Genomic DNA, 10,397 nt, shown 5'->3' with positions numbered 1-10,397 from the left:
AAGAGCTGAAAAAAGATAAAGTCAGTGAGGAAGATTGTATTCTGTAGTCATTTTGCTGTGTTCCAGCAAAAATTAAATGATTAAATAATCATGTTTTATTTGTGGAAAAAGCAAAGAGGGCTCAAGTTTTTGCAAACGATACAAAGGTTGGTTAAAAAGATGATCAAGGTGGTTTCTACAACAGGAAACATCTGTATTTGCCTTCCTAGAAAGGGGTACAAAATGAAGGTTTTCTCATGACTGTAAACTGTCCGTCTACCCACAACTGATTAAAAACAGACCCCAAAAGAGCAGAGCACACAAAATGGCGAGAGTTTCTCAGAGAACAAGGAGCCGTTTGCAAGAAAAATATCTGAAATGACTCCAAAGAGGAACTGAAAGGGCTTCAACTGTTAGACAAAGAGAGGAGGATTAAACGCTGACATGTAATGTCTGACACATTTGCTTAGGAACGTCTTTCCTTCTTCTCATTTTCAAAGGGCAAAAGACGAAAATAAAAATCTAATCTTACGCAAAGATCATCAAGTAATATATTGTTAGCTGTATAGCTTGTGGGAATGACCATCAAAGAGCTGCAACTGCTGAGTGGTTTTCTTTATTTTCTTGCTTTTTGTTGAGTGAGCTGCAGATTTACCCCTGAGGCCCAAACGACGAGACTGCTGCAGCAATTTTAATTCACAGCAAAGGGCAAAAGATTCAGTAATCATCGACCCTCAGTGATTATCCCTGGTTTCTTAGTTACTATTTATTTGTAAAACTGTTTTATCTTTGGTCATTTTGATAGACTGCTGGTAGAAAAGTGAAATTTTACACCCAAAACTAGATAAATTCACAAAGTCAGGAACGTTTTCAAGGTGGAAGATTCATAGAGTTGGGCGACTGAACAAATAAGAATCTTCTGTCTTTTTTAAAATATTTGCATTGAATTTACACAAAAAATTACACTAAAGGTTCTAGTAATATTTTTAGATCTTCTTTCCTTGTCATTAATGTTTATTCAACACTTTTTTGTACTTTCAATATGCAGTAAGAACAAAATAATAAATGGCACCTCTTCAAGTATTTGACTTAAGAATAGTTTTCCAACCAAATAAAATAAATAGTTGTACATTTTTCAAAATGTTGTCACAATTCAGAAATAAATTGTATTTAAGAATAAATATATACAGCAATTTTAACAATTATTTCCAGCCGAAGTGGATTGCAATAAATTTCCTGAAGGAGATAATTATTTTTCAAAACATTATGTGAAATTTGCAGCTCTAATGAGTTTTATTTATCTTTCCTGACAACAAAATGTCTCTTTAAGTTGTAAAAGTTGCAGACCCCCAGCCTGGACACTGTGACCCAGAATCCAACAGAGAAGCTGTTATAGCTTCTCAGTTTTGGGAAGCAATTTTCCAACCAGACTATTTTTTTTATTTATTTGAGAGCTTTATTCTTTCATTTGAAATGTTTTTTATATTATCATTTACTCAGTTCATCTTTGTCCAATATTACAACTTGTTAATCTAAAACAAAAACATAGGGAATTTGTAAATAAATCCCCACTGCATTGTAAGCTCTGAGGGAACCAAGTGGCTCAGGTCTCTGTGATAAAGATGAGTTCATGGCAGAGCAGCATGACGGCTGAGCGGAGTGTGTGTGGGTGGCAGCGTGGAGTGTGTGTGGGCCACAGAGTGGGACAGACCTGCATGAAGTGCACTTTGGCTTGTTGTTGTTGGTGCAGTGAAGAACGTAAAGCGCAGTTCCAGGCATCTGATGACCTCTCCGGTTTACATATGGATGGAGACGCTCTTATCTGACAATACACAGGCTTATTGGGCTTTTGAAGTCAGCACAACAGAACAAGGAGATTCAGTTGTAAAAAGTAATGTATATTCCTCTCTATGTTTGAATATTTGCTTTTAAACCAACATGGGTGTCAAACTGATCCAGGTTTAATCAATTGATCCTCCATTATATTGACAAAAATGATAAATTATGAGCAACCAGCACATTTAATGCATTTTTTAAAAAATAATTATTTTGTTTTTTCACAACTTGCTTTAACACAGCTAAACATACATGAACAAAGAAAATATAATACCATTAAAAAATGACTAAAATTGCAAAACAGTTAGGACAGAGTCACACAAATCCTAGGTGATTTATCACAATATATTTTTTTTCATTTAACCCAGATCTTTCAAATTTGCTACCTGAAAAAAAAAAAATTATTTCCATTACATATAAATCCTGTAGGATCTGGTTCCAGTCATCCAGGATAACAACAGCCATCACTATCTTCAGTAACTCTTTGAAGAATCTAAGTTAATGTGTTAGTTAATTAACTCATTATTAATTCCCTTTGGGATTAATAAAGTATTTTTGTACGTGAATTTAACTTTTATGCTTCATCATGTCAACTTTTCTGGGCACAAAGTTTAAAATACCAAGGAGACTGTGACTCCTCGTCCACTGAATACAAAAATTCAAATAAAAACTCATCACACTTCATGCAGTTTTTAGTATGAAAATAGTCCTCACCAGTTTTTATTAATCAAGCATCTAATTTTTTATGTATGTCTGCAATGTTTCAACATTTGCAGGATTTCGATTTTCATTCCCTGCTGCAGCTTCTTTCCTCTTTGTGTGCTTCCTATTATCCCTCTGTGTCGCACTATCTGTACTGATGTCTCCTCCTGGAGCAATTCCTACAAAATCTCACTCTGACTCATCTATATTCTTTTTTTGGGGTTGTGATTTATGCGTTTTAATCCGAACAAATCGAGCCGAGCTTCAGCACTGTTTATCTAATCCAAGAGGCCTTTTATTCTCCAAGATGTCATGTGCTTTATGCCTGTGAGCTTTTCTATTCCCTGCTGATTCAGTGCATGTTCTTTAACTAGGACGAGTTTGGAGGGAAAGATGAAAACTGTTGGCTCTAATTTGTAAGAGGTGAAACATCTCTATGTTGAGTATAATAAGGACACAAACAAGTTCATCACTTTCATCTCAATGTCATTTAACATCTTGACATGTTGGAAACTTTTTTGTATTTTATTCTGATTCTATGATTCTTTGAGATAGAACAACAAATTAGAAAACTGTGAAGAGAAAAAAACTAATTTTTTAAAAAATCAACCTGTCTGAAAAGTGTGGTGTGCATTTATATTTAGCCTCCCTGACTCCTTGACGCTTTTTAAAACAAATTTTTCTACTATTTCAGCTGTTATAAAAGAGTATCTCCACAGCATATTGCTACCATTAATGTGAGCTTTGCCGTCAGTGGAAGCCTTATCATTGCTGGCCAACAGATTTTCCCTCTGCTAAACAGAAGATACAATATAGTAACATGTAATTATGTGATATTCTTTGTGGGATTTGTATATCTTACCAAGATAAAACATATTTTAGACTGTCAGATTAAAACAATCCATGATAATTAGGTTCCCAATAAGATAGAATATCAAAATCCATTTTTTGGTATTTCAGTTTCAAAAGTTTCCTCTCCTCTGTTTTCATGTCCAAATAATTAAAGTTTCAGGCATTATTTGAGAAGTCCTGGTTTTTATATATGTTCTCGTTTGCTCATTTCTGTCTGGCCTTTGTGTTTTCTTAGTGAAGTTTTGCTGTTTGGGCTGTTTCCATGGAAGTTGTAAATTCATACTGTCTCTTTCTGATTATACAAATAAGAACTTTAATATCAACTGAAGCAAAACTGATTTAGGTTCTGTGGTGACATTTTTAGTATTTTTGTTCTTTTAGCATCTTGCAGGCTGCCATCTGCGTGAATTTGGTTGGGTGGCCAAAGGTTGGGGTGTCTGCAGTTAGTTTGAATGTTCTTCACTTCTAGGCTATTTCAGTACAGTGAAATGTCTGAATTCAGATTAATGTGGAGACCTTTTCAAATGTTTTGCTTGACTCATTAGCTGCTACAGTCTGTTTTTTTAAGGCAGACAGCTCTTTTCTTACCGTGGTGTTAATCACTTCTGTCAAGAAGAAAGAAAAAAGATGACCTTTTTCTGGGAGATATTAATTTCTGATCTCATATCGTCATGTTTTCTTGCAGTACATTATGACTACATGACAGAAAATGTTCTAATTTTCTATCATCTGTCCCGTTTTATTTCAATAATTGACATTTAAAGTTCAAAGGTGTACAAAGTCTGATGCGAACATTGTTATAATGGAAAACAGTATTTTGTTATCAATATTTCCATTGCAACATTCAACAATATTTACAATTTACTTTAAAAAAAAATACAATATAGCCCTAACTGGGTTTAAATGTTCAACTGAAGCTTATTGTATAATGTATTTAAAGTATAATGACTGCTTTGGGATGAATAACTCTCTGTATAACTGGATGTGGTTGTTCTGATTTGAAAACAAACTGCAAATCACTATGGTAGATCTTTTTGTAGCTGATATTGACTCAAGTGAGCTAAACAATCAACGTTTTAGTTGCACAACCTGCTTTTCTATAAAATACCTTAATAATTATTTGGATTATTGATCTATTTCTGTATATAAATGTGCACAGTGACAGGGTGTAATTAAGTGAGATTAAAAAAGACGTGAATATTAAATTGCTTGACATAGCGGTCTAAATTGAACACAAGACTTAAAACACTTTTGAATATTCAACATTTCCCTGTTCTAAAAACATAGAAACGCTATTCTATTTGTTTATATTGTGTTAACAGTGGTGTGGTCGTAACCGAGGTGAAAAACAAATGTCCTAGCGGGTTGTCTTATGAAAAACAGGCAGCGAACAGCAGGGCTACAGTGACATTTTCCCCACATGCAAAATCATGCAAAAGGTAAATACTCCGGCGGAGGGATACAAACACCATACCAGAACATGGCCGCCTCCGTCATGTCCTCTCTTACAGTCCCGCCCCTCACAGGCGTTCCCGACATCTGATTGGTCGTGAGTTTTGCAGTGAAGCCTCTCATTGGATTGTTCACAGGTCAATCGGGTGCTATCGTCAATGACGCCGATCGTACACTGGGTACGCTTGTGTAGCCTGGGTGGACAGTGTGGTTACATCAATATAAAGTAGAATAAAATGCCGCGGATGTGTGTAAATAGAGACGCCTCTTCATCGCGACTGTATACTGCCTCTTAGTTAAGACGGGTCAACTCCGAGGAAGGTGGCACCAGGGCTAATTTCGGGGTTTATCAGCAATATTTCAGGGTAAGTGGAGTGATACATTTCCTTCCTGCGTCTTTTTTTTCTTTCACGGTTGAAAACTCGTTTTATTATTCATTTACAGCAAAACGACAATCCTGCTCCTCTTCATTAGCTACTCGTAGACAAGCAGTTAATATTATAACGGGAAGCATTCATGATTTCCTCTAAAGTAGTGCGTAGTCCGGTTCGTCTTGCCGAGTTACACGGAGGGAGTGAGGAAGGTAATGGCTGTCGGGTCGGAGTCGTAACTAGAAAAATTGTGAAATGGCCTGGGTACAGTAACGTCGGTTTGTCCTTTTACTCTGTCAGGCAAGCGCCAGGACAAGGGGCTCAGTGGAGGATATTTAATTCGGCTAAAATCGGGACACAATCTGACAGCAAGCTGAGCTCCCAGCGTGTCAGATTAAATCTTGAAGGGTTTACCTGTCTTCCGTCAGTTGGCCTGTTCATTCTCCAGACTCCATCTGTCATCGCCTTCATCACACTTTGTTGTCCTCGCAGAAAAACTATTAGCCTCATGTGGCCCCCCACATATCGGATTCCTACCGCAAATGAAAAAGATATTGCATTTTTTTCCCCTCTCAGCCTTGTAACCAAAGCTCATTACTGTAAAGGCCCTGAGGAAGAATACTAATATCCTCCTTCCTAGTTCTGCTTCTAGAGGATTTAAATTAGTGTTAAAGTAGGTTAGTTTTCATGCAGAAAAATCATGCAGGATTTCATGCAGAAAAATCATGCAGGGTTTCATGCAGTAGGGGTCAAGCTGGGTTGCTGATATTTGCATGGCCTTAGTTTACAGTAGGGCTAACTGTACCTGAATCAAACAGCAACTGGGCCACTCATTATGCAGACGGCAGTATGATGAATCCAGAAACTCCATATATTTTGTTCTTATTAACGATATGAAAATGTAAAAAATGCAACATTTTTCTGGTGATTATTGTGTGCAAATTCATCATGGCTGTGCACATTACCAGGGTTTTCATGAAAATCTGTTCATAGTTTGAAAAATTATTGTAGTTACGTCACTAAGAATGGAGACTGCAGCATGTATGTAATTAAATGTTAGTATTATTTGACAGCAAAATTAGCAGATTTTTATGATCAAACACTACTGATAAATTGTAGTCTGAAAGCCAACTTTCAGATTACTGTAAACACTTTACGAAATGTTTGTTGATGTTCATAAAAAAGGATAAGTACCCTTAAGGTTGTTATTGTGAAGATTTGCAGGAACTCTTGTCTCTGTTTATGTTTTCTCTGTTTGTTTTTTTTCTATGCATTTGAGAGAAATGAACCATTTTCTTGTTCTATCATCCACTAACATAGATCCCATTTGTAGAAACTGGAGTATGGTCAAAATAACACAAAGACTGTTTTCAGACCTCAAACCAGTTCATTTTCACTTTTAAAAGACACAATATTTTGATTTTAACTCATAAAAAGTTCAGAAATATATCCCAATCCCTAATGACTACATGAATGGTCGTTCAAGATACCAACAAGCTAAATCAACAAACCAAACCATTCTGCAAAGGTACTGAGTTTCTGTTCAGACCTGGTATTAGTGCCATATCTTCATTTGATTCAATTTTATTGAGTTATTTACCAACTCTTTATACTCTCACCCTTGTATGATGACAGCAAACATAAAGAGGAAATAGAGAACAAATAATGTGGGACTTTACAAAGGTCAGCATCAATGCGCATAGATTTAAACCCATAAAACAACACCGCAGTAAAGCATTTGTTGACTCGCTTGCCCAACTTTATTCGTTTACTAATATGCACTGCTTAAATGTGTCAGAACATTCCAGAGATTTTGTGCTTTGCATGAATAATTTATAGTGCGGTGACCGCAGCAGTTCAATCAGCTCCAAAAACAACAGTTAAAAAAAAAAATTCACCCTTTCAATGTCCTGATATCCACCGATCAATAAAACAGTGACTGATTAGAGAAGACAGTTTTTACTGAGGAGGATTCCAACACATAAAAAACCATGTAATAGTTTTAAATCCACTGACAGCAGCACTGATTTTTGGCCACAGATGTTATAAAAACATTTCATTTGGTTGTTGTTGAAGATGTTAAGGTAGTAAGGTAGGTTGGTCCTTCAGTATAGGGCTGTTGTAAACCAATATTTTAGTAATCGAGTAATCTATAGATTATTCTTACTATTACTCAAGTAATCAGATAAAAAAAAAGTAAATCTAACATAACAGCGGTATTACTAGAGCATATCAACATCAATTAAATTTTTCACATTTGAGCTTCCCCAACAATAACTTTTTTGTAGTTTAGAAAATTAACCTGTAACATTAACAGCTCACTTTCTAAGTTAACCTGAAGAAAAGTTATACAAAAATTAGAAATTATATTAAATTTAATGATAAAGAGGCAGGCTCACAAATACGCTTATAAAAAAGTCTGCACTCCAGATTTTGGTTTATGCATTCATCTTCATTCAGTTTAATAGATGAACTCTGACCTTGCCCAGACATTTACAGCTTTGTGTTCCGCAACAATAGTGACGGGATTTGGGACCTTCGTTCGTCACACACAGAAACATCGACCAGGTATGTAACGCCACCTATTAGTGGCGACCGAAATGATATGAAATTTATTTTCCGGTGGATAAAGCTACACACATTTTTCGCACGATCTGGTGGCCCAACAGAATTATAAAAACCATGGGCAAAACCAGGGTTTTAACACTCGATCCTCTTTGGAAGTTGAATTAAACTTATTCAATGTCTGATATGTTGCATTTGATAGTCAATAAAACTAAAACAACAATAATAGTTTCATCTACAAGCTGCTGAATTACAATTACTTTGAATTACACTCTTAAGAGTTGTGAAAAAAATCAGTGTCATATAAATGAGAATTAATAACCTGCAAAAAGCAATAAAATATGATTTGTAATTGTAAAGAATAATATTTAAAAACAGTGACAGAAAATATTTTGCCCTAAAGCAAAAATAAATTCAGCTATCATTCTTTTTCAAATGTAACATTGTGGTAAAATCTTGAAAATAAACATAAAATTATTTCTAGACATTGTTGGATTCTGGACCTTATGTGAGTCAATTCAGTTCCTCTCTTTGAATTAAAAGAACAGCAAAGAGCAGGCGGATGTCTATTCAAAGTTGGGTTTTATTTTCCATTTCTCTAATGAAGGCTCATTGTTATAAAGAGGCAGAAATATTTTCCTGCTTAGCTCTGCTTCTGCACAATTTGAATTGATGCAAAAGTAAATTTGATTTTATAAAAATACATTTGACAAGCAAGGGTCTAGCCGTGCCGCTAATATTTGCATGATCTTATTTATGGCAGCTCAGCTGTACCTGCAGCAGAAAGCAGGTGCCAGCCGGGATAGCGGCTTGTTTTTGATGAATTCAGAGGCCGGATTTTCACTGCCTTAGCTGGGCAGGTACCCAAGCTGCTGGGCTTGAAGTAGGCCACTTTAACAAGGTGATCTACTGCTATGAGGCGTCCCTGCAAATGGATTCATATTACAATATGCAGTTATGAAAACCCTCAGTTCATTGATGTGTGAAGCGAATATTAGGGATTGTTATATCCCTCTAAACTCTATGTTAAAATCATATTATTTTGTTAAGACATTAATACTAATTGGTTTTCTTAACGTTATTGATGTCTGAGGACAAAATTGTTTGGTATTTTGGCTATGGATGAGCATTTTTCATAATAATCTGTCAGAATTTTGATTTATTTTTGTTACAATAAATTTTAATGTTATAAAAATTACCCAAAACTGCCTGTATTGTTTTTAATATTTTCTATAATGTTTGTTCAACAATAATACCATAAATGTAAAAGTATTAATTGCAGTTACTGTGTGCAAATAACACTTTATTTGACTCAAGTCCTAAAGAAACATATTAGTTTATTAATTTTCAAGAACTGTGTTTTTGTTTTTGGGACTATGGAGTTACAGCTGTGAAATTATCTAAAAAAACAAGAAATAATAGACATTTCTTACTGTCACTTTTATCTTTAGGAGCACAAAATATCTTGAGAAAACTTCTCCCACCTCTAATTTTGACCATCTTCTATTTTCTGCAAGTAAATACTCTCCATACAAATATTTATATTTAGAAATTGGACTCAGTGGCGGAATAAAAGGCAGTAAAAACAAAGGAAGCACATTTTTATTATGACCTTTTTTATGTCTGAATTTAAAAACCTTGAGTTTGTTGAAGCCATGTTGGGTTTGGTAACTGTTATTAATTGGCGAATCTACTGTATTAATTGATTAAGCTTTCATAAGGGAATATTGAATTTAAAAACAGTCAAATTAGACTAAAATTTAAAACAAAGATTTACTAATCAGCCTGTCGAGGAGAAGCAGGAATTTCTGTTCCAGCTTTAAAAGTCATATTGCAGCACTGACAGCTACCCCATCAATTGCTTAGCAACTGATCCAGTTGCCTCAGAAATCGTTTTATTATAGTGTCTGCTTCACTGACTGGCATGAGCAAAAATCAGTTTTATAAATTTTAAATGTCATGTCATTACTTCAGTTGCAAAAACTCATAGCTTCATGTCAAAGTCTGAGTTTTTTCACTTTTAAAACATCAAGAATCTAATTGGGTGTTAATGCAAAGTGTGACATAAATAGGAAGTGGCATAAAGAAAATGTGGTTCAATAGCTTAAAAATATGCATAGGATAAAGAAAAATTCAAATGCATGCAAAATGTCAAATTCCCTATTAGGTTGAGAGAAGGATGAGAAAATTAAAGAACCCAAACCTTGGAGAAAAAGTATATCATCCTTTATTTATCTACTTATTCAGATTTTTACTAATTTCTTTAAGTTAAAGGACAAGAATGAATAAAAGCAGCAAATTGGTTATCGATTTGTACATCAACAAATTTTTATTAAAATGAAAAAAACTTTGTGGTTGGTGTAGAACTACGTTTGTTACATCTGAGAAACTGAATGAATTAAAGAAAATCCAATTAAAAAAAAAATCATATTAGTATTTTACGTGTTAATGACCAATCAGAGCAGCTCGGAAGAAAATCAGTAGATCCTGATTTTTGACCAATGAACTGGTGTGTCTCAGCACATCACACTTCTTATCCTTAAATTTCCATATTTAAAACCAGAATGGCAATAATTCCAGGAGGAAGTTAAGATTTTAAATCTGCTCATTTGTTTGGATAACTTTAAAATCTGCTTGTAT

General features: G+C 34.8%; 1 protein-coding gene across 7 annotated transcripts in view; it reads left to right on the top strand.

Annotated features, from left to right (window-relative positions):
* Positions 1–4,989: 4,989 nt before the first annotated feature.
* Positions 4,990–10,397, top strand: part of LOC129374999 (myocyte-specific enhancer factor 2D homolog) — a 37,534-nt gene continuing 32,126 nt past the window's right edge. For all 7 annotated transcript variants that reach the window (XM_055053757.1, XM_055053756.1, XM_055053752.1 and 4 more), the window contains exon 1: positions 4,990–5,186. The gene's annotated coding sequence lies outside the window, so the exon portion shown is untranslated. The remainder of the gene's footprint in view (positions 5,187–10,397) is intronic.

The sequence above is a fragment of the Poeciliopsis prolifica genome, unplaced genomic scaffold, assembly GCF_027474105.1.
Source record: "Poeciliopsis prolifica strain line A6 unplaced genomic scaffold, Auburn_PproV2 SCAFFOLD038, whole genome shotgun sequence".
Lineage (NCBI taxonomy): Eukaryota > Metazoa > Chordata > Actinopteri > Cyprinodontiformes > Poeciliidae > Poeciliopsis > Poeciliopsis prolifica.
Note: the sequence above shows the minus strand (reverse complement) of the source record. Positions and strands in the feature narration are given on the sequence as shown.